This window comes from Peromyscus maniculatus, chromosome X, assembly GCF_049852395.1.
Source record: "Peromyscus maniculatus bairdii isolate BWxNUB_F1_BW_parent chromosome X, HU_Pman_BW_mat_3.1, whole genome shotgun sequence".
In the NCBI taxonomy this organism is placed as follows: domain Eukaryota; kingdom Metazoa; phylum Chordata; class Mammalia; order Rodentia; family Cricetidae; genus Peromyscus; species Peromyscus maniculatus.
In genome coordinates, this window is record NC_134875.1 from 26,633,879 (window position 1) to 26,658,826 (window position 24,948).

The window sequence follows — 24,948 nt, forward strand, 5'->3', positions numbered from 1 at the left end:
TCTCCATAACTATATATTCTATTTTCCCTCCCTTGGGGTATCCTCCATTCCCATAAGTCCCTTACTTACTTGATACATAACCTCTGGTTATGTGGATTGTAGCAGCACCTATTGAAAGCTTAAAAGCTAACATCCACATATAATTTTTTAAAAAGCATACAATATTTGTTTTTGGGGTCAAATGAGTTTTTCTAACTCCATCCATTTACCTGAAAATTTCATAATTTTAAGTTTTTTTTAAATAGCTACATAATAGTCCATTGTATAAATATACCACACTTTTCTTATCCATTCATCAGTTGATGGACATTTAGGGTGTTTTCAATTTCTGGCTACAATTAATAGAACAGCAATGCACATGAAGTATCTCTGTACTGAGTTATAGAGACCTTTTGGGCATATGGCCAAGAGAGGTATAGCTGGATATTGAGGCAGACCTATTCCCATCTTCCTGAAGAACTGCCACACCAATTTCCATAGTGGCTGCACAAGTTGGCACTCCCACCAGTAATGAAAAAGTGTTCCCCTTTCCTTATATACTAACGAGCTAGCAAGAGCTGTCATTTGTTTTCTTGATCTTGACCAATTTTAACAAAGCTTTTATTTGTGTTTCCAAGCATGAATAAGGATCCAAAATAGTCAAATGATGAATTGTAAAAAAAAAAAAAACCCAAATGTACTAAATTCAAGAGGTCATAGGGTCATAACACAGCCGTAGAGTACTTGCCTAGGATGCACAAGGGCCCAGGTCTAATACTTAGCAGTGCCTACCAGATTTAAAGGTAGGTAACTTTAAACTGAATATGATTCATACCTATAATTCCAACATTTGAAAGGAGGAGGCAGGAGCATTATCAGAGTTCCATACCAGCCTGAGCTAAAGAGTTACTTCTAGACCTGCCTGGACTTCAGAGTGAAAACATAGCTCAAAAGAGGAAAAACTAAAACTTAAATTCCTTCTGAGAATATGTTTATTTTTAAAAATAATTTTTTATGTGTGTCTGTCTGCCACATGAGAGTGAGTACTTACAGAGGCCTAGAGAGTGGTCAGATTCCCTCAAGCTAGAGTGACAGTTGGGTTTTGGCCAATGAACATGGATCCTGGGAATCAAACTTAGGTCCTCTGGAAGAGCAGCAAGCACTTATAACCACTTAGATATCCATCTAGCCTTTCAAGAATATATTTCCAAAGGTCATATTAAAGTTCAAAGACAGCCAAAGAATCAAGCACCATATCATTATCAGATAAGGCAACTAATGAAAAAGTAGTTGCCTCTGTTTATAACACTCTTTTAAAGCAATGTGATTCATACTTTGCAATGTTAGAGATGAAATAGGTAAAGATAATGTTTTCTGTGACATTGTAGAATTTTTAATAGTGGGAAAGAAGAACCACCATGTTTAGAATTAGTTTTAGAAATTGTCAAAATTATGGAAAATGTGCAAATATTGGTTAAGATGTAAAAGGAAAAGTTTTTTATCTAGGAAAAGTATTGTGTTAGATACCACATTCTTTATAGGAAACCAGTTAAATTGCCAAGTGCCTGAAGCAAAGATTTAAAAATTTGCCAGGGGGTGGTGGTGTACCCCTTTAATCCCAGCACCCAAGAGGCAGAGGCAGGTGGATCTCTGTGAGTTTGAAGTCAGCCTGGTCTACAGAGTGAGTTCCAGGACAGCCAGAGCTATTACACAGAGAAACCCTGTCTCAGGAAACAAAACAAAACAAAAAGTGAAAAATTATCAGACTGAATTAAACAGAATCACATCTCACCTGATAAAATCTGTGATTGACAAAAATATTGAATACAAACATCATAGGAGAGAAAGTAGAGAAATTATTTCTCAGATTACTGATTCTGTATATAATCACATATTGCAAGAATATGAGACACATGAAGAACTTCATTTATGACATGAAAACACAAAGCTGCGTTCTTGGTAAGGTAGCTTTGATGATTGGTAAAGTTTTAAATTGTCCACTAAAAACAGTTAGCTCAGAAGATCCACATGCTAATCTCTTCAGTGAGCTTAAATGTGCTGGGATTGTTGACAAGACATGTGAGTATGCTTTTAAAATGGACCCTGGGCTAGAGAAAAATGAGTCGGATCAAGATCCAACTGAAGATGAACTTCCAAATTAAAATAATTCCTCACCGTGGGAAATGACTAATTAATATCCACACAGATATTGCCATGGAACACTTAGAAATCATTTCTATAAAAATACAGCCTCTTGAAGAGCTCCAAATGTACCACATATCTACAGCAGGACAACGCATGGAATTTCTGTGAAGAACATCAGTAAGTGGAAATTATTATTTCATGGACTCATTCACAGCAATAAAGAAAAAGACACAATGAATCACACTGGACAAGGCTAGACGATGCAATGTAAAACCCCTACGGATAAGTGTGAGAGGCACTGCAGGAAAGAAATGAACAGCTAGTGAGAACTTGCTGCCCTTCTGTGACTTGGTTCTTCAGAGAGGTGTATGAAATGCATTTGTAAAATAAGGTCAATTTGTCTCAGCCCAGTGGAATTGAATAGTCTTGATTCATGTGGTATAACCTTCTGCCTTCCTGGAAAGTATTTCATTAGTTCTATGGCTCAGTATAAATGTATCAAGGTGTTTTACATTAGCCAGTCATACTGACCTATCATTTCCTAATAGTCTGGACAGCAAACCACGCTTGAGCCAATTTGGCAATCTTTACAATTCTAACATCTTTTTTGATGAATTCATAGTATCATGACTTTATAGAGATGTAAATGGGTCAGTTATATCAACTAACCTAGCCTGCACTACGCATTTAAACTAACAAATTTAAGGCTCCACAATAGTTGTAATTTTTCTCTCAAAAGCATTCATCAACAGACTGCAGGCTCCTGAGATTTCACTCATCTTATTTCAATTTCATGACATAAGAATTTTCCCAAAGATGGACTTACAACTTTTGACACCATATTCTCATTTAATACCAAAACCCTTTGGTGTAAATGAGCCTCTAACATTGATGGTGTGCTTTTGTATTAGAATTGAAGCCTATGGCTTAAAAACTAAGCAGATTCAAGGACAGCTTGCCTGAAGCATAAGCCAAGAAGCATGTTTTACTTACTGTTTTCCAACCGCTGTACTGTCTCCAAGCTGGTGAGTACATTGATGTGTTTACTTTTCAGTCCCAAATACAGAGAATTTTATGGGCTTGGACATTTCATTCATGTGAAATCTCCTTTGTCCTTAGATAATTGAACCAGATGAAAATCCTTTCCAACTCTAAAAGGTTCATTTGTCTCTGGGTTCTCCAATTTACATTGATTTTCAGTACATAGTCTTCATTTTTAGGTGTATAGTTTCTTGGGCACAGATATGGATGACCCAACTATAGAGCATGATCCCAAGTCAATGTTAATCAACATCAGAGACTTCTACCCCAGTTCTTGTTCTTGGTCACCTGCTCTTTTCACTTGAATCCTTTATCAGTATTTTAATCATCTCTTCATTGCAAAGGCTCAGAAAAGAATGTTTAATCCAAAACAACTCTCTGGCCTGTCTTTTTTTACTCTATCTTAAATTCTTAAGAGTGTATATTAATTAAGACATGTATTTATGATATTTCCATAGACGTAGATGAGGTACTTTGATCATGCTCCCCTCCCTTCTTTTTCTTATCCTTTTGACCTTCCCTCTTTTCTTTCCTCTTCCACCTTCTTGGTGGTTCCTCCTTCTACTTTCATACACTTCCTTTTTCCCCATAGCATCCACCCATGAGAGTAAACATACAATATTTATTTTTGTCACTCACCACTACTGTCTCCCGTTTCATCCATTTTTCTGCTAACAAGTTCAATATTCTTCTTGTAGTTGTATTCCTTTTAAAAATGTGTTTGTTTGTTTTACAGCCTGGCCTCAGTTTCCCCTTCCTCCTTTACTCTCATTCCCTCCCTCCACCTCCCCTCTGTTCCCACCCCCAATCCACTCCTCCATTTCTATTCAGAAAAGGACAGGCCTCCCACAGATATCCACAAAACATATAGCACACCAAGTTGCAGTAAGACTAAGCACCTCCCTATGTATTAGGGCTGGGAAAGGTGACCCAATATGAGGAGTAGGGTCCCAAAAGCCAGTAAAAGAGTCAGAAACAGCCCCTGCTCCCACTGTTCAGAGTCTCACAAGAAGACCAAGCTACACAACTGTAACTTATATGCAGAGGGCCTAGGTCAGTCTCATGCAAACTCTGGTTAGTGGTTCAGTCTCTGTGAGCCCCTATAAGCCCAGGTTATTTGATTCTGTTGGCTTTTTGTGGTCTCCTTGACCCCTCTGACTCCTACAATCCTTTCTCCCCCTCTTCTGAGGGATTCCCAGAGCTCTACCTAATGTTTGGCTGTGGGTCTGCATCTGTTTCTATCAGTTGCTGAATGAAGCCTCTCTGGTGACAATTGGGCCTGGCACCTATCTATTAGTACAGCCAAATATTGTTAGGCATCATTACATTGACATTTTTTTCCATGTTTGGTTCTATCCTAGGTCTCTGGGCCATCCAACCTCTGGGTCCTGTTGCTCCAGGCAGTGTCAGGAGTGGGCTTACTCTCCTGGTTTGGGTTTTAGACTAGGCCAGTCATTGCTTGGCAACTCCCTCAATCTCCAGGCCACCATTACCCCGAGCACATCCCACGGGCAGGACAAACTGTAGGTTGAAGGTTATGTGGCTGGGTTGGTATCTCAATTCTTCCACTTGAAATCTTGCCTGGTCACAGGAGATGGCCAGTACAGGCTACATATCCCTTATTGCTAGGAGTCTTAGCTGAGGCCATCCCTGTATATTCCTGGGAGATTTTCATTGAGTCAGGCTTCTACTTGACCCCAAAAGGCCCCCCTTTCCAGTAATCTCATTCAGTACTCTCCCATTCCATCCCCAACCTCAACCTGATCACTCATGTTCCCATCCCCACCTGCCTACAGTTCACTCATGAAATCTCTTCTATTGCCCCTTCCCAGGGAGATCTGGGCATCTTACCCCCCTTGAACTTTCATTGTTACCTAGTCTCTCTGGATCTGTGGATTGTAGCATGGTAAGCCTTTATTTCACAGCTAATATCCACTTATGAGTGAGTATGTGCCATGTTGGTCTTTCTGGGTCTGGATTACCTCACTCAGGATGATTTTTCCTAGTTCTATCCATTTGCCTGCAAATTTCCTGATGTCATGTTTTTAAAGGTTGAGCGATATTTCATTGTGTAAACATACCACATTTTCTTTATCCATTCATTGGCTGAGGGACATCTAGGTTGTTTCCAGTTTCTGGTTATTATAAATAAAGCTGCTATGAACATAGTTGAGCAAGTGTCCTTGTGGAATGATTGAGCATCTTTTGGGTATGTGCTCAAGAGTGATATAGCTAGATCTTGTGGTAGATTGATTCCCATTTTTCTGAGAAACTGCTATATTGATTTTCAAAATGGCTGTGCAAATTTGCCCTCCCATCAGCAATACAGGAGTGTTCCCATTGCGCTATATCCTCTGTAGCATGAGCTGTCACTTGTGTTTTTTATCTTAGCCATTCTGACAGGTGTAAAATGGTATCTCAGAGTCGTTTTGATTTGCATTTCCATGATGGCTAAGGATGTTGAATAGTTCTTTAAGTGTTTCTCTCTAGAATTCTGTTTAGATCTGTACCAAAAATTTTAATTGGATTATTTTTTTGATATCTAGTTTCTTGTGTTCTTTATATATTTTAGAGAACGGCCCTCTGTCAGATGTGGGGATGGTGAAGATCTTTTCCCATTCTATTGGCTGTCATTTTGTTCTATTGATGGTGTCCTTTGACTTACAGAAAATTTTCAGCTTCATGAGGTCCCATTATTTGTTGATCTTAGTGTTTGTGCTATTGGTGTCTTGTTCAGGAATTAGTCTCCTGTGCCAATGCATCTTCTATTAGGTTCAGTGTATCTGGATTCATGTTGGGGTCTTTGATCCACTTGAACTTGCATTTTGTGCAGGGTGATAGGTAGGGATATATTTGTATTTTTCTACATGCAGACATCCAGTTATACAGCACCATTTGTTGAAGACATTTTCTTTTTCCATTGCATAAATTTGGCTTCTTTGTCCAAAATCAGGTGTCCATGGGTGTGTGGATTTATATCTGGGTCTTTAATTCCATTCCATTGATCCACCTGTTTGTTTTCATGCCAATACCATGTGTGTTTTTGTTGTGTTTTTTTTTAAGCTGTAGCTTTGTAGTAGAGCTTGAATTCAGGGATGGTGATACCTCTGGAAGTTCTTTTATTGTACAGGATTGTTTTAGCTATCCTGGGGTTTTTGTTTTTCCATATGAAGTTGAGTATTGTTCTTTCAAGTTGTGTAAAGAATTGTGTTGAGATTTCAATGGGGATTGCATTGAATCTGTAGATGGCTTTTAGTAGAATGGCTATTTTTACTATGTTAATCCTACTGATCTGTTGCTGAATCCTAAGGGCTCCCTGGGGGAAGGAGTGAGAAATCTCAATGACACAGACACCTGGAGTCAGTTGAAGGCAAACAGCAGACTTGTTTATTCAATAATGGAGAAGTGCTGTGGGATAATGCCTTTGTACACTGGTTTAATAAAACACTGGCCAACTTCAACTACAGAAAAGGCCTTATATACATGCATAACCTCCTGTGGAGGGCTATGAGTTGGATATCTAAGAGCCATTAACACCTGTAGGCCTTAGTGGCCGCCCATTGTTGCCGGATGTGCTGTAGCTGTAGGAGACACTTCAAAAGGAGAAAAATTAAAAGCACCACCCAGCCAATCAAAACATAAGTGAGAATCCAGGAGGGATCAAACAGCCTTTTTCTATTATACCAAACCTTTTCAAAAAATAATCAAAGGCCATCACCTTTGCCCTTGTCTGATTTAATTGGAAAATTTCATGTGTTAACTGTAATGAATAATATAGAAACTTAGCTGACCATGGGCCCTTAATATATTTAAACTAGCTCCCAGCCTGCTAAACTAATGTACCTCATCTCAAAAGGCGTCATACAAAATGAAGAAAAGCAAGGATCCACAAGTCTTCAGTTATTAGAGGGGCAATGAGAGCAAGAAAGGGGAGTATACACATTACCCATCCTGGGTTATTTCCTCCTTGGTGGAAAGGCTAATCTATGGCCAAGCACACATCTCTTGTTGGGACCCATATTGGCATAGTGGCACTCTGAGGAAAAACACAACCATACCCTCTCCCATGGGTTAGCAGGGGGGCTGGTGCTGCCATTGGAGGGAGATAGGATCTCTCCATCTCACCAGGGGTGGGGCATGTTCCTTGGCAGAGACACCCAGTGCTTATAGGCCCGGTTGAATCCCTTGTCATCAAAACTGAGAAAGTTCATATGGAAAAGGACCTCTGTTAAGGCCAGATGAGGATCTCTCCTAGCCTCTGGTGAGATAATCCTTGCCAACAGATTCTTAAGAGCTCTGTTGGTCCTCTCCACATTGGCTTGTCCCTGCAGATTGTAGGGGATGCCAGTGGTGTGGGAAATATTTCAGGATCCCAGAAAGTCATTGAATTGTTGAGATGCATAGGCAGGGCTATTGTCAATCTTAAGTGCCCAAGGTACCCCCATAACTACCATGGCTAACTTAAGGGCCCTGATAGCATTGACAACCTTCTGCCCAGAAAGGATGAGGCATACACATAGGAGGAACAGGTATCTATTACCACATTAACATACTTAAGATTGCCAAAAGGAGCACAATGCGTAACATTCATTTGCCAAATGGCATTGGGTAATAAGGCACAGAGGTTGACTCCTGTGTGTTGAAGCAGTCCTAAGGGGACAAGAGGGGCACAAGGTGCACATGCCTAGGACAAATGTTTACATTGGGAAACTGGTAATTCTGGAAAAAGTCTATGCAAGTTCTATGGATACAGATGGAATTGCTGATGAAGAGCCCTGGCTTGTTCTATGGATCCATACTGACTGTTAATATGATGGTGTTCTCATTTATCATGGTCTCTTATTTCTTGTTCTCTCTCTCTGTTCTTGATCCAGCTGGGATCTCCCACTCCCCTAAGCTCTCTTTCCACATGAGAATAGGAAGAAGCAAAGTGCTAGAGAGGTACACAGAAATCCAAAAAGATACCTTCACAATAGACTGCTGGCAATGGTCGAGAGACAGCCAGAATTGACCTACTCTGGTGATGAGATGGCCAAACACCCTAATAGTCGTGCCAGAAACCCCATCCAACGACTGAGGAATCTGGATGCAGAGATCCATGGCTAGGCCCCGGGTGGAGCTCCAGGAGTCCAATTGGTGAGAAAGAGGAGGGTTTGTATGAGCAAGAATTGTTGAGACCAAGGTTGGATAAAGCACAGGGACAAATAACAAATGAATGGAAACACGTGAACTATGAACCAATAGCTGAGGAGCCCCCAACTGGATCAGGCCCTCTGGATAAGTGAGACAGTTGATTAGCTTGAACTATTTGGGAGGCATCCAGGCAGTGGGACCGGGTCCTGTGCTCTTTGCATGAGTTGGCTGTTTGAAAACTGGGGCTTATGCAGGGACACTTAGCTCAGGCTAGGAGGAGGGGACTGGACCTGCCTGAACTGAATCTACCAGGTTGAAATCAATCCCCAGGGGAGTCTTTGCCCTGGAGGAGATGGGAATGGGGTGCGGGCTGGGGGGAAGGCGGGGGGGGGGGGGGGTGGAGGAGGGGGGAGGACAAGGGAATCCGTGGGTGATATGTAAAATTAAATTAAATTACAATATTCCAGGTAATTTGGAGTGAGAGCTAATATGTGACAGGTACCAATGTTCAGCCCTCTAATTTGGGACATCTTGTATGAGCAGCATGGTGCTGGCAATAGGGGTCAGTGAGTCTTTGACTTAAGAAAAGGCCAGTACACAAACTGCCTATACAGCATACTTAGTGTTAGAAAAAAATATTAACAGGCTCGGTCTGGCACTCCACTAGAACCTTGAGGAGGGCCAATGGCTCACCCAATTGAACAGAACCAGGGTTATGGGTAACATATGTAACATCTTTGGAGCCAGGATGCTGGATAAGAACACCATATCTGTTTTTATTGGAATCTGAAAAGGCCAGGGTGGCATGAGGGATGGGAATGGAGCAGGGGACTGCGTGAGGCTGTATCTTTATTGGAAGTGTGGGGAGTTCTGCTAAGATCTTGTTTTTTTGGCAAATGATTGCCAATAGTTCCTGTGAATCCTGCAACCATTTCCTGGAATGAGATAGAATCTGCCCAGAGGAACTGGGTATTCTTTAAAGAAAAGGAGAAGACAAGCTTATCTGGCTCTCATCCATATGTTCTCTGTGCCAGCATTTGTGCCTTAAAACTGAGTTAAAAGAATTGATAAAACTTAGAGGTGACCTTGTGCAGGTCAGAATGTACTTGGTCTATCCATAGGAGGGGCCCACACTGCCATAATACTCCCCAAAATCCCCTGGGTGTCCAGAGAATCATTGCCAATACGGGTCTTTGGGGATCATGGCGTTGTAGGCTGGAGGTGGCTAGAATAGTCAAACCCTTTCATAGCAACTCTTTAGCTTCTTCAATAAGCCTAGCCTTAGTGAAAAGACAGGCAAGGCCCTCCAACAATGAAAAGAGGTGTTTCATCTCTTGATCAGGGATGGATAAGAAAGGTTTAAGCCAATTAACCATGCCACATAATTGTAATTCTGAGAGTGAGTGCAACTACTTCATTTCCAATTTAAAGGAAAGGGGGCAGACCTGCTTAGCAATGGAAAATCCTAAAAAGGCAAAGGGGGGTACCATTTGGACCTTATCCAGAGCCACCATCAGATGTAACAATGCAAGATCTTCTAATACTCCCTTGGCAGTCTATTGCAGAAAGGCTGCATCTGGGTGTGCCAGGAGGAGGTCATCCATATAATGGATCCAAAGAACTTCCCTGGGGACATTGACCAAAGCTTGAGAAACATACGACTGACAAGTAGTGGAGTCATTCTTCATTCCTTGGGGCAAAACAGTCCATTGATATCTCTTAGCTGGTTTATGCATATTAAGTTCCCACACAGTAAAGGCAAAATTATCTCAATCCTGTGGTGCCAAAGGAATTTGAAAAAAAGCAATCACTAATATCTAAAACTAATATATAATAAGATGGAGGAATAGTGCTAGGGTAGGGGAGGCCTGGCTGTATTAATTTTTCTATTAGACCTTTAACTACATGAAGATCCTGGAGGAAGTGGTAGCATCCCAATTCCTTTGGAATAACAAATGTGGGGGTGTTATGTTTACTTGTGGATTGTTCTATGTGCCCCATCTTTAGCTGTTCTGCAGCTAATTCCGTTAGGATTGACAGCTTGGGTTCAATTTTAGGCCACTGTTCCACCCATACTTCTTAATCCCAGCGCCATGACAATGGAATGGGGCTAGGGGGCTCCATCACAGTGGATCTTTTGGGGCCGGTGGCCTATGGTGATATTTTATTTGTACTGAAATGTGATTTTATTTGTATGTTAATAAATAAAAAGCCCAAGAGGTCAGAGCTAAGAACCTTACCCTTCTTGCTTCAGCGATCCTCTAAAGCCAAGAGAGACCTACTTCCTGTGTGTTTTTCTTTATATAGAGTTTCTGTTCTGCCTTCTCATTGGTTGTAAACCCAACCACATGACCTCCTCTCATAGTTTTGTCTCAAAATGTGAGCTCTTAGCACCATGCTTCATTGCCATACCTACCTGATATAATAATTATATTATATTTATATCAGCTTCCTGCTATAAAAAATTGTTGAAGAGTGGGAATGCACCATCAGTCAGTAGAGCTGACTGATTCTTTTTCATACATAAAAGCTTAGATTTCTGATTTTTCTAAGATTTTTCGTAAGATTACCTTTTGAGATAAATAATAAAATAATTGCTCCTTTCTTTGTAACTGCAAAATCCAGCCTGCTAGTAAAAGAACTGGCTGAGGAAAATACCTTGCTTGCTTACACTCTGTTAATCCATAACAAGTTGTTTGGACAGGAATGTACGTGGGTTCTTGGGATAATTTGTTTTTCACCTGTAATATGTAAAATGTTTAATCATGTAAGGGTTATGGAGAACCTGCTGGTTTTTACTTGTATTCATTGTAATCATTCACTTGAAAAATAGAATGTAACCTCATTGTAATGTTTATATTGCCTGAAATATAAAGGAAAAATAAAGAGACAGAACTGAGACAGAAGATGATAGAAAGACTCAAAGTGTGTGTGTGTGTGTGTGTGTGTGTGTGTGTGTGTGTGTGTGTGTGTGTGTTCTTTCCCTTCTTCACTGGCCCCAGAGACTTAAATTTGCCCCCCCCCCACTGGACCCAGAGAATTGTTTTACTCCCTCAGATAGAAAAGTCAAGTTGACTGATAGTCCGCGACTCCATAGGCTCCACCTCAAACCCTGAGCTGCTGGAGGCTGGTTCTCAAGGCAGCGATAAACTACAGCAATGAGAATATAATATTTAAAAAGTTTTTTAATGAAGCTCCTATACAAATATCAAAAACATCCATTGAAACAGACTATTTTTGGAAGAAAAAGACACTATCTGTTGTAAATAAATAAATATGACTATTCATGGTAGGATTATGTAGAAACAGTAGTTTCACAAACTTAGTCCAATCAAAATACCTTTGTTAGAAGTAAAGCATACTAAGCCAGATTCAGTCTCACTCAACTCTAATAATTAACACATAAAGCTATGGGGTCATGGATCTGGGAAATGGATACATAGTTATCATGGAGTCATCAGCTGGATAAAAACACAAGAAAAACAAAAAAATGGAAGCAAGTTAGGAGAAATACAAGTTAATTTATATAAATTAATGATTTCACCCTTTATTTGTACTTTGTTTGATAGGTATTTATTGTAAGTTTGGGAAACAGACATCTCCCAACAATGGGTAGGACCAGAAGATGGTTTGAAAGAAGTGAAAAGATTGATGTAGATTTGACTTATCTGGAGCAATGTCTCTGCCACCGACTAGCTATTACCCTTGGAAAAATTACATAGCAACTTCGTTTCCTTTGAAAACAACTCTAACAACTTGTGGGAACACAAGTTAGTCAACTTCTGTCTGCTAAACTACTGCAATATGCCCTTAAATTTCCCAATCACTTTGATGTGTAACTCCTGTTCCTAGATCCTTATCCTTCCAGCGATTTTCTGGACCCCACTGATCTTTTGGGTTGGCCTTACACAATTATATCATAGTATTTGGAATCTACAAATAAATTAGGATTTACTGGTGAGGCAACTTCCTGGATTAACCATACTGGTGTCCAAACAACAACAACAACAAAAACCAACAACAACAAAAAACTACATGAACCAGTGAAAACAAAACGACAGAAATACAACTCTAGTCAATTCAGGAGCTCACCTGATAAGCTTGCTCTGCTTTTTAGCAAGCCATGTGTGTCTCTGATCAGAAATATTGGCGATATAGACAACTAAGAAAATGTTACAGTATGTTTTATTTTATTTATTTTAAATCTTAATTTGTATAATATTTGAGTTATACTTTTCTAGGTAGAAAAAAATAAAATCTACAAAACTAGTGGATTCTTTCATGCATGGAATCATGACTTTCCCCCTCATTCAACAACGCACTGCCTTCATTTAATAAGTACAATTAACCTCATGTGAGAGATGGCCCCACCCCTTGTGAGGGAGCTGGTCTTGCCCCTCACTAGTCCACAGCGCTATGGTGCAGATGGTGGCATGGGCCCTGCTCTCCTGCTCTGGCATTGTTTGGGGGAGGGGAAAAGTCATGGGGGAGACGGGGTGGGCATGGGAAAGATGAGCACGATAGGGTACATGATGTAAGATTCCCAAATAGTCAATAAAAAAAAATTAAAGAAAAATAAATACAATTAATTAAAGTAGTATAAATTATCTAAGAAAATATAAGAACCAGATGAAACTTGTACCCAGAGGAAGACTGGCGCCTTCGGATCAACCTATGAGGAAGCCAGTGTTTAGCTCCTTAATCTGCCCTCCCTCCTTCCCTTACTCACTGCTCTGGTTACTTCCTTTCCCTTTCCTCTGCCATTCCCACTTAGCTGGCCTCTCCTTTCTTTTGCTGAGATGAGTCTTTTAGTACAGTGATCTAGCTGCTGTAGATTCTCAAATCTGAGAGACAGGCACTCAGTTAATCATAGTCCTTATACTCGTGGCTTTCTCAGAGGAGTACAACTTAATTTCCTTAATTCTAAAATGCTCAACAGTATGACATTGATTGTCAACACAATCCCCAAAATGAAGGAGATGGCTGGAGCATTAGGAGAAAATTTTTCAAAAGCAGTGGCACTGGAGTTGAGCTTTTAAGAAAGAAAATAATTTAATTAAGAAGGTTATTAAAGGAGGAGATGACTATTGGAGCAAGGGCTTGGTAGAACATACAGAGGACAGAGAGGCTCAAAATACAGTATGAAGTTGACGTCTATTAATACCTTCTTTACGAGAACAGGCAAAACATCTAAAATCGAGTTACAGTTATAAGAAATCTCTAACTGGAAGAGGTGGCACTTTGTACCATGGAAGAAACCCAGTATATTTTTTTAAAACTGACCTGGTTATTTCTTTTCCACTTGAAACTATACAATTGTGTTTTTTATTAAGTTTTATATATTTATATAATAAAATTTAATCATTTTTACCACTTCATTCCCCTGCCATATCCCCCTCCCTGTTCTACTAGAACCCTTCTCAACAAATCCCCCTTCTTATTGTGTGTGGCAAACAGAGTTTAATTGGAGTTTATTTTTCTTTATTTAATAAAATTTTTTTTTCATTTTACATACCAACCATTGTTCCCTCTCCCTCCCCTTCTCCTGCTTTATTGCATTGTGAAATCACTGGCTGTAACATCCCAAAATAAACTCTCTAATACAGCTCTTTCTTTTGGTGATGAAGAAAATGAGGCTCAGAGTAATGAGGTGGTGTGGTCAAGACACATAAGAGAGGTCAAGTATAAACCTCAAGTATTATAAATCCTAATCAAGTACAAATGCTTTCTTCAACTTCTTTCCCAGTATATTTTGGTAATAATGCACGCTCACAATTCATTAACTCAGCAAATATTCACTGAACAGTTCCTTCACGTTGGACACCAGTATGAGTGTCATGAGTATAGCTGTAAATACGGCAAAAAGTTCTTGCCCTCAAATGAATTACGTTCTGCATAGGCGAAGGGAACATTAGTACAGAAATTCCACACAGGAAAAAGTGCTTTTTTCATTTCACCCAGGGCAGAAGCCAGAACCTTTACTATCACTTGCAAGGCCCTTAAAATTCTGGTTGCCACCTTCCCTCTCCATGGCCTCTCTGAGCACCTCTTGGATGATCCCACTCAGTTGCCCTGCTTCTTCCACAATGACTTCATACATGCCAGACACTCTCCTTTGTCAGGACCTAGCAGTTACACCAATTCTCCCAGATCTCTGAATAGCTCATTCCTCAATTCCACCAGATCCTCACTCAAACGTAAATCACCCACAGCTTAATCTAACATTTTACAGATGAGCAAAGAGTCTCCAAGTTTGAGTGGCTGTGCAGGGATGGATACAGCTAGCTGCAGAGCATGCCTCTCTTAGCATTCTGGCCCATTCGTCTTCTACCACATCACACTCCAACTTTCCCAATGATTGAGGAAAATGATGAGACAGATGACCAGGATTCAGGAACCTCACTTCTTTAAGACTTCACTATTTACTCAGTTTCTATGATTATTTGATGGAAGGATTAAGATAAACTGTTATTCCAACAATACATATACACATCTCAAAAATAACTGTTTTCCAGCTGGGCAGTGGTGGTGCGTGCCTTTAATCCTAGTGCTTGGGAGGCAGAGCCAGGCAGATTTCTCTGAGTTCGAGGCCAGCCTGGTCTACAGAGCGAGATCCAGGACAGGCACCAAAACTACACAGAGAAACCCTGTCTCGAAAAAATAAATAAATAAATAAATAAATAAATAGATAGATAGATAGATAGATAGATAGATAGATAGATAGATAGATAAATAAATAAATAAATAAATAAATAAATAAATAAATAAATAAATAAATAAATAGCTGTTTTCTAATACTACGTTTTCATCACAGAATGTCTTGTAGATCTATATTCAGGTAAGTCCCACAGTGTTAAGGTAAGGATTTTTTTCCTGACCTATCATTGTTATGTGTAGAAACTATGACACAAATATAAAATAGGGACTCCTTATGCTCGATTGTATGGTGACGGGGCTCAGGCAATTTTCTCTTTTTCACCTTTCCATATCTCTTCCACTCCCCATTGAGACTGGCTGTGGGTGTCCAAAAGCCCCTTAAACTCTTCATGTTTGGGCTGAGCTGTTGTCTTTGTCTAAACATGTATAGAAAGTCACAGTCGCCCCTTAGCTAGCTGGCACCGTTCCACTCACAGCTGCATCTGGGGAATATGCAGAAGGGGATGAGTCCCTTGTGCCCCCAGGTCTGATGGGGGCAGAAAAGTGTTGAAGTTTCAGAGAAAGGGACCCTGCTTGAAAGAAATGAGTGTTGATTATATCCACTCTCCGATGTCTTGGAGGACTCACCTTTTATAGGGTCAATAAGCCCTTTACAGTCAGCCAACTTTTCAGCATGATCCTAGAAAGCCCCCTTCCATAAGCCTAACTAGAAACCTCCCAGGAGAGTTGAGGTATCTTGTATCACCTTTGTATTCATCTTGCTTTATCTTAAGCCTCATCCCAGCATTTGAACACACATGCACAAACACACACAGAGCCCATCAATTCTCCAGATATTTCTCATACACGAATATTAACGTTTCTGTGACAGCCTCAGGCTTCATGTAGAGGCCACAGTTTACAAGTAAAAATATACAATTGGAAACTCTCCAGTCTGAAGACCAGACAGACAGGACTACTCATTTTGCCAGTCTGATTGCCTAGAATGTTTTGGCTGACTGCTCTTTTTCTTTACTGGGTTATTGGGGTTTTGTTTGTTTTTCATCATAAAACTGCCAATAAAGGCATGCTACATTGATATGATAAGTATCATTTATCACAAAGCAGAAATTCCTGCTGGCATTTAGCTCTAAGAAAATGGTAGTCTGTAGTTTTGAAAAAAAAAAATGTGCCATAGAGAAAAAAAGAGGTCCTTGGTTTTCCCTTAATGACAAAGTCATTACTGTGATCTACAAAGCCCTACCTGAGCTACCTATTCCTTCCCCCTCACCCATTGCCTCTCTATCACTGTCTCTACTCCAGCTACACTGGCCTCCTTGATGCTCCTCTAAAATGTCACGCATGTTCCCACCTCATGTTCTTTGCACTTGCTATTCCTCTATCAGATCTCCTTACTCCAAGATAGGTATCCTCTCATCCTCATGAGACTCAAACCTTCACCTTCTTCCTGCCTTTGCTCAAAAGTCACATCCTCAGTAAGGCTTTCCCTAACCAACCCATGTAAAATATATCACACTACCTCTTTTATCCCACTTTGGTTTTCTACATAGTAGTTAACTCTTCATTCAGCCAACCATTATACAACAACTATTTATCAGCAGCCCACTACATAACTGCGATACGAGATTCAGCCATAACTTAATAGAGGGTTTGTCTTATGAGAATGGAAATCTGAATTTAATATCCAGAACCCACATTAGAAGAAGGAGGAGGAAGAGGAGGAGGAGGAGGAGGAGGAGGAGGAGGAGGAGGAGGAGGAAGCCAACCATGGTAGCATTCACTTGTAATCCTAGTATTCTGCAGGCAGCAAGGATCAGCAAGTTTCTGTTAAGATCAACATACCAACCTCCCCTTGGTTTTTACAACTTTGAAACTGCAGGGGAACAGATCTGCAGGTGGAATCTTCCACCCAAAATGTTCCCTTTTCTGCCCCATAAAACCCTAAGCCCCTGCACCTGGGTACACAGTCTCCACTCCCTTGGAGAGACCACTGCCCTTCACTGTTCTGATTAAAGGACAACCTACTTCTGTAGGGGTCGGGCTCTTCTATTATTTCCACATTGCCTAGATCAATCTTAATCGTGTGTGTGTGTGTGTGTGTGTGTGTGTGTGTGTGTGTGTGTGTGTGTGTACCCACACATAAACACACGTATACATGATTTAAAATAAAAGTGGACAGTACATGAAGAATAACACTCTAGGTTCTCCTCCAGCTTTCACACACAGACAAACAGAAATGTGTTGTAAAAGGACAACACATGCACAGGCCACACCTGTCAGAAAGCCGGGCAGGCTGCCTGAAGACTTTTTCCTCACCCTCTGTTTCCCCAGACCCAATCCCTCTGTCTTGTCCCTAGCACTACAACAGATCACCATCTGCAGCCTCCCTTCCCCCTGCCCACAGTTCCTGAGGATCCCACAGACCATCCCTTCCTAACCTCCCTCTGCCCATTCATCACTGTATCCCAGCCCCCAACACAGCAGGCATGCCCTGTGAACACACCAGTGGAGTAGGCAAGTAAAACAGACAACACACAGCCACAACACTCTCTGAAAATCCAGAGACGAAACAGAAACCAAGGAGCAAAATGGCCACCCAACAAAGACAAACCCAGAAACCAGCATGTTTAATCAACCCAAGCCCAGATGCTGAGATGCCAGCATAAGAACGCAATAACAGCCAGGACTATACGTCTCCACTGGAACCCAGCCATCCTACCACAGCAGGCCCTGAACAGTCCAACAGAGCTGAAGCACAAGAAAAAGACCTGAAAACCAACTATATGAAGATGATAATGGTCCTTAAAAGGGAAATGAATCAATCCAGGAAAACAAACAATTGGAGGAAATTAATAAATCCTTTCAAAAAATACAAAAAAAAAAGTTGAAAGAAACAAAAAAATTGTTCCAGACCTGAAAATGGAAATAGAAGCAAAAAAGAAAACAGAAACTGAGGGAATTATGAAAGGTTTTGCCTCATCTTATATTTTGTTTTGTCGTATTTGGTTGTTATCTCTTAGAATATATCTTAAAAGCCTGTTCTTTTCTTTTTTTTTTCTTTCTTTTTTTTTTTTTTTTTTTTTTTTTTTTGGTTTTTCGAGACAGGGTTTCTCTATGTAGCTTTGCGCCTTTCCTGGAACTCACTTGGTAGCCCAGGCTGGCCTCGAACTCACAGAGATCCTCCTGCCTCTGCTTCCCGAGTGCTGAGATTAAAGGCGTGCGCCACCACCGCCCGGCTATAGCCTGTTCTTTTCTAAGGGAGACAAAGAAAATGGATCCAGAGATAGGGAGGAACTGGAGAAGTGGAGGGAGGGGAAACTATAATCAGGATATATTGTATGAGGAAAGAATCTATTTTTTAATTATTTTTTTTACATCTCAATTGCAGTGTCCCCTCCCTCCTCTCCTCCCAGTCCCTCCTCCCACCTCTCCTCTGCCCTCCATACACTCCTACATTTTTCTTCAGAAAAGGATAGTCCTCCCATGGAAATTAAAAAAAAAAACATGGTATATCAAGTTGCAGTAAGACTAGGTACAGATCACCAGCTACATATTAAAGCTGGACAGGGCAGCCCATTGTGAGGGAAAGGGTCCCAAAAGCTGGCAAAGGAGTCAGAGACTGCCCCTGCTCTCACTGTTAGGAGTCCCACAAGAAGACCAAGCTACACACTGTAATGTATATGCAGAGGGCCTAGGTCAGTCCCATGCAGGCTCCCTGGTTGTTGGCTCAGTCTCTGTAAGTCCTTATGAGCCCAGATTAGTTGATTCTGTGGGTTTTCTTGTGGTGTCCTTGGCCCCTGGAGCTCATACAATCCTTCTGCCCCCTCCACCAATCTATGAGTATAGCAGACTATCATTAGGAATCATTTCATTGACTGTTTTGCCAGTTGTGTTTGGTTCTACCCTAGGTCTTTGAGCTAACCAGCCTCTGGGTCCTGGCCCTCAATTCACCGTTAAGGGTAGATTCCCTCTTGTGGCATGGGTCTCGAGCTGAACTAGTCATTTGTTGGCCACTCCCACAATTTCTGCACTACCTTTACCCCAGCACATCTTGTACACAGAATAAACTGGAGGCTGAAAGTCATGACTGGGTTGGTGTCACAATCCCTCCTCTTGAAGTCTTGCATGGTTACAGGAGACGGCCGGTTCAGGTGCCATAGTTCCCATTGCTTAGCAGTCTTAGCTGGGGTCACTCTCATAGATTCCTGGGAGTTTCCATTGCACTAGGTTTCTAGCTCATCTCAGAGATGCTCCAGTTGTCTCTCCCAGTACTCTCTTGGTCCATTCTCCCTCCACTTGATCATTCCTGTTCCTGTCCCCACCGCCACCCCCTTCCACCCACAATGTCTCTTCTGTTTCCTCTTCCCAGGGAGATTCATGCTCCCCGTCTTGAGCCCTCCTTGTTACCTCGCCTCTCTGGGTCTATGAATTGTAGTGTAGTTATCCTTTACTTTACAGCTAATATCCACTTATGAGTAAGTACATACCATGTTTGCCTTTCTGGGTCTGGGTTACCTCACTCAGGATGATCTTTTCTAGTTCCAGTCATTTGCCTTCAAATTCTTGGTGCCCTTGTTTTTAACAGCTGAGTACTACTCCATTGTGTAAATGTACCACATTTTCTTTATCCATTCTTTGGTTGAGAGACAGTTTTTCCAGTTTCTAGCTATTACGAATAAAGCTACTATGAACATGGTTGAGCAAGTGTCCTTGTGGTAGGATGATGTGTCCTTTGGGTATATGCCCAAGAGTGGTATAGCTGGGTCTTGAGGTAAATCAATTCCCAATTTTCAGAGTAACCACCATATTGATTTCCAAAGTGGCCATACAAGTTTGCACTCCCACCAACAATGGAGGAATGTTTCCCTTGCTCCACATCCTTGACAGCATGAACTGTCACTTGTGGGTTTTTTTAAATAAACATGCATCAAATTTTTTATTTAATGGAAGCAATAAAACCTTCTAATCTCTTTAAATGATAATCTGATATACAGAGATAATATGCTATATTATCCGTCTAAGTGCTATTGACTTGTATTGACTTGTATTGTTTCTTTGTATGATGAAGGTTAAACCATCCTAAGGATGTCCTACAGCTTGAACAGTGACATAAGGAGGTGATGTTGAGCCTAAAGAAGACGGTAAGGGTGGAATGCTAACCTGTTAGAAAGGGTGTGTAATTATCACTAAAGGTGAATGTGTCTCCCAACATGTGAAGGCCCAGCAGCAAACTGGCTAGCTGCAAGAAACTCTGCACAGAAATCAAAGCCTGTTGGCACCCTGATCCTAGACTTCCAGCCTCCAGAACTATGAGCAAATAAATTCAGTTGTTAAAGCTACCTGCCTACTCTATGGTGTTTTGTGTGATAGCCCAAGCTAATTAATCCATTGAGAAAGTCCATTTGCATTGCCTTTAACAGGAATCATTAGCACAGCTGTGGACAGAAAAATGTGAAGTTTTGCATGAGTTAATCTCTGTCTCTATGGAGTCATAAAAACCTAGTCAAAGGTAAGCAAAGATATGAAATAGTATAGAATGAGAAAGTCCCCTTGTCCTACAGCATTCCGTGGGTAGGACATGTACATACATATTTAAATATGTACATTAAGTATGTGTTTAAGACACATCTGTACGTACATACTTAAGTCTTCCCTGGAAGGTGCCCCACCCTTATAACACTCCTGTTGTCATCTCCTAAGGATAAACTTCTGGTTTTTTCCTGTCATTTCAGCTCTTAATTGTCTTCTCTCTATCCTTTTCTTGGAATAAAGTGTTCACTACAGTTCTCTATAGTTTCCTGGCATAAAATAAACTTGTAAGGAAGAGGCACCCCCCACTAGATGATGAGAACACTTCTCAAGTAAGAGAAAAGAGAGGAAGTCTTTTTCCAAATGGGTCGTGTTTTTTTCTCAGGACTAAAGAGTCCCAGCAAATCATTTTCTCTCTCCCATTTAAGTACCTAGAAGATAAAATCTATTTAGTGTATGAAAAGATTCTTTTTTTAAGATTGTGTCTTGCTATGTAGCCCAGGTTGGATTAGAACTCAAAACATTCTTCCCCAGCAACACCATCCACTGTAGCAACTATCTTTTTCAAAAATTGTGCATCTGTGTGTGTGGGGGGGGGGTGTTTCATGTGTTTCACTTGTTTTTGATCTTAGCCATTCTGATAGGTGTTAAGAGGGAATCTCAGAGTCATTTTGATCTGCAATTCCCTGACAACTATGGATGTTGAATGTTTCTTTAAGTGTTTCTCAGCCATTTGAGATTCTTCTGTTGAGAATTCTGTTTAGATTTGTACCCCCATTTTCAAGTTGGATTATTTGGCTGTTCTTTAAAATAGGAGGAGGAATTTAATTTAGTGATTAAAAAAATAATCAAATCTCTAGTGTGGACACAGGTTGCTTCCATACTGATGCTTCCATACATCACTGATTGCTTACATACATCAACATGCAGTCCATTATAAAACAGTCAACATGGTGCCTGGTTTTCCAGAAGGTTCAACCTGGTATGTCCCACTCCCCTAGTCATGCCAGAGTTGGGGGGACGCTGTGAGGTCACCTGGGAAGAGACACCAACTTGAAAATAGTTTTGCAAGCAAACCCACCAAGTGCATGGTCTTGATTTGGACTCTCTGTTGTCCTTTTTAGCAAACTCAGACTTCTGGAAGTCTCATTTGCAGGCATTGTGTGGCATCAGTGCTGGTATTGCCTGCCTTCTGCTGCTTTTTTAACTTTATTTCAATAACATTTTTTCATTTATTTTACATACTGACCGCAGTTTCCCCTCCCTCTTCTTTAAGTCCCTCTCCCCCACACCCTGTGTGCGCTTCCCATCTACCCGCCTTCCATTTCTTCTCCATCTCCATTCAGAAAGGGGCAGGCTTCCCATGGGCTTCAACAAAGCATGGCACATCAAGTTGAGGCAGGACTGGGCTCCTCCCCTTGCATCAAGGCTAGGCAAGGTAACCCAGCATGGGGAACAGATTCCCAAAAGCCTGCTAAGCACCAGGGACAGGCCCTGATCTCACTGCTAGAAGCCTTAGAAAGAGGCCACGCTACACAACTGTCACACACATGCAGAGGGCCTAGGTCAGTTCCATGCAGGCTCCCTAATGTTGGTCCCGAGTTCATGTGCTCCCACGAGGTCAGGTCAGCTGTCTCTGTGGGTTCCTCCATCATGACCTTCACCTTCCTTGCTCTTATAATCCCTCCTCCCTTTCTTCAGGAGGACTCCCATAGCTTGGCCTAGTGCTTGGCTGTGGATCTCTGCATCCGCTTCCATAGTTACTGGATGAAGGATCTATGATGACAATTAGGGTAGTCACCAATCTGATTACAGGAAAAGGCCAGTTCAGGCACCCTCTCCTCTATTGCTAGGAGTCTTAGCTGGGGTCATCCTTGTGGATTCCTGGGAGTTTCCCTGGCACCAGGTTTCTCCCTATCCCTCTGTCCAGCCCCCAACCCAACTCCTGCTCCCAGTCTGCCCAACCTGCTCCCTCAATTTCCCATACCCTCCCCCCCCCCCCCCCCCGCACTCCCCCCCCAGTTTACCCAGGACATCTTTTCTATTTCCCCTTCCCAGGGAAATTCATGCATCCCTCTTTGGGCTCTTTTTGTTATCTAGCCTTTCTGGGGCCATGGATCGTAGGTTGGTCCTGTACTTTACTCCTAATATCCATTTATGAGTAAATACATACCATGTTTGTCTTTCTGGGTTGGGTTACCTCACTCAGAATGATTTTTTTGTGGTGATATTGTGTTCGCCAAATATTGTGCACCCTAATAAACTTATCTGGGGTCAGAGAAGAGAACAGCCACTAGATACAGAGGCCAGAAAATGGTGGCACACACACCTTTAATCCTAACATTCCAAAGGCAGAGATCCGCCTGGATCTCTGTGAGTTCAAAGCTACACTGGAAACAGCCAGGCATGGTGACTCATGCCTTTAATCCCAGAAAGTGATGGCAGAAAGCAGAAAGGTATATAAGGCATGAAAACCAGGAACTAGAGCCTGGTTAAGCTTTTAGGCTTTTGGTCAGCAGTTCAGCTGAGATCCATTTGGATGAGGACACAGAGGCTTCCAGTCTGAGGAAACAGGATCAGCTGAGGAATTGGCGAGGTGAGGATAGCTGTGGCTTGTTCTGTTTCTCTGATCTTTCAGCATTCACCCCAATAACTGGCCCTGGGTTTGTTTTATTAATAAGACCTTTTAAGATTTGTGTTACAATTTTTTCTAGTTCCATCGTTTGGGTGTTTCTTGTGTGCAGCAGAAGGATGAATCCTGTTTTCGTATCCATTCTATCAGCCTGTGTCTCCCGGGAATCTGATGAACTAAACCACAGAACAGAAGGTTTCAACCCTGGCTGCATATAGGAACAATATATCTTTCATCCCAAAAATGCCAATTCAATTAGTTTGTAGGAGTTTTTAAATATCCCTAGGTGATTGTAATGTACACTCTTCACTGAAAGCCACTGACTTAACCTACTCAAGCCAGGGATTTGGTGGCATCTGTCCCTTGAACTTCTCAACCTAGATGCACATTAGAGTTGCTTGCAAACTTTAAAAGAACATTAATACTTGTCCATCTCCCAGGGATTCCTGTTCAGATGAGATGAAACTAAATCATAAGTGTTTCTAAGATTCTTCCAGATGATTTAACAGGAGTTGACAACCAGTGTTTTAAGTTATCTCTGGCTCAGTTTAGCACTGGAAATATCATTTTTTACAATGTCTTAACCAATAAACTGCTCAAATACTCTTTGGAGAACTAGTGTTAAATGCTTAAGACAATACATTGCCTGTATACTCGGTACAGAAAATCCCTCTCCCCTAGCACGTAGTAAGGTCTCCACCAATGTCATACTCCCTTTTGAAGGGCCACTATCCTGGAATGGCCTTATGCCCTTATAGCCAAGGCACCTACTCCTGACTATGTTGTGGCTTCTAAAACAACACTGCTTCTGAATCCAAGAAGTGGTAGAGGCCCTGTGGTAGTTTGAATGTAACTAGCTCCCAATAATCTCATAGGAAATGGCACCATTAGGAGGTATGGCTTGGTTGGAGTGGGTATGGCCTTGTCAGAGTAACTGTCTCACTGTGGTGGTGGGCTTTGAAGTTCCTATGCTCTGTGTACCACCAAGTGTCTCAGTCAACTATGTCTTGGCTGGAAGATGTAGGACTCTCAGCTCCAAAAGTGCATCTGCCTACATGTAATGAGGATAATGGACTGAACTTCTGAAACAAAAAGCAATCTAACTCAATTAATGTTTTCTTCATAAGAGTTAGTTGCCAATATCATGATATTCCTTCATAGCAATAATACCCAAGAGACAAGCCAATAAAAGATATTAAGGGCCAAAAGGCGACTCAGCCGTACCACTGCTGCACTCTTTACCAATTCCATGTTCCTTACCACACATGTACACTTACCACTGACACACTCCTCCACTGCTGCACTCCTTACCACTGACACACTCCTTTTCACTGACACACTCCTTACCACTGACACACTCCTTACCACTGACACACTCCTTACCACTGACACACTTTTTACCACTGACACACTCCTTATTACTGCTACACTACTTACCACTGACACACTCCTTTCTACTGATGCATCCCTTACCACTGCTGGAATCCTCACCACTGCTGCACTCTTTACCACTGACACACTCCTTACCCTTGTCACTCCTTACCACTGATGCACTCCTTACCACTGCTGCAGTCCTTAACACTGACACACACATTACCACTACCATACTCCATAAGTCTACTGAAATCCTTATGCCTGACACAATCCTTACCACTGCTGCACTCCTTACACTGACACACCACTTTCCAGTGATGCAATCCTTACCACTGTGGCACTCATTACTACTGACACACTCCTTACAACTCCTGCACTCCTGACCACTGCGGCACTCCTTACCACTGACACACTCATTATCACTGACACACTCCTTACCACTGCCGTGCTCCTTACCA